This window comes from Brassica napus, unplaced genomic scaffold, assembly GCF_020379485.1.
Source record: "Brassica napus cultivar Da-Ae unplaced genomic scaffold, Da-Ae ScsIHWf_1316;HRSCAF=1879, whole genome shotgun sequence".
Taxonomy (NCBI): domain Eukaryota; kingdom Viridiplantae; phylum Streptophyta; class Magnoliopsida; order Brassicales; family Brassicaceae; genus Brassica; species Brassica napus.
Genome location: NW_026014732.1, coordinates 67,501 through 68,120, shown reverse-complemented (window position 1 = coordinate 68,120; position 620 = coordinate 67,501).

Sequence of the window (620 nt, the reverse complement as noted above, 5' to 3'; positions counted from 1 at the left end):
ATTCCTAAACTTCAAAAGTAGGCAAGAAATCAAACAAGCAATATCAATCTTAAAATCGATTTCTAACTTTAGGGTTTAGGGTTTCGATTCCTTCATTAGGGTTTGTCAGATTTCAGATTCAATCAATCAAAATACAATTAGGTTCTAGTTTGGAATCGTTTAGCTTTCTAGTTTTAAGACTTTGTCGATTTTAATCTTGTAGTTGCTTTTAGGGTTTCATCAAGAATAAGATTTCCATAATGATGGATTAGGGTTTCGATCTTATTCTATGTTCTCAGATTATGTTCATACCTTAGTTTCGTAGGGGTATAGAACCGGACCTCCTAAGAATGGATGAAACTTCGAGCTGAGGAGAAAGAACGCTTGCTGCCTCCTATCGGGTCGCGGATGTAGTCGGACGCGAGCTGGGAATGGACGCGAGCTGCGAGCTGTTTGCTGGACGGATGCGTTCTTCTTGTGTGCGAGCTGAGGACGCGATCAGGAAGCTGAGGACGTTCGGTCTTGAGGATGTCAAGCTTTTGGAACAATAGAGAACGTCTGGGGTTTAGCTTTGAGTCGCCGGTTTTAGGCTTTTAGGTATCGATTTAGGTCTCAGGGAATTAGAGGCTATCGTGCTGATA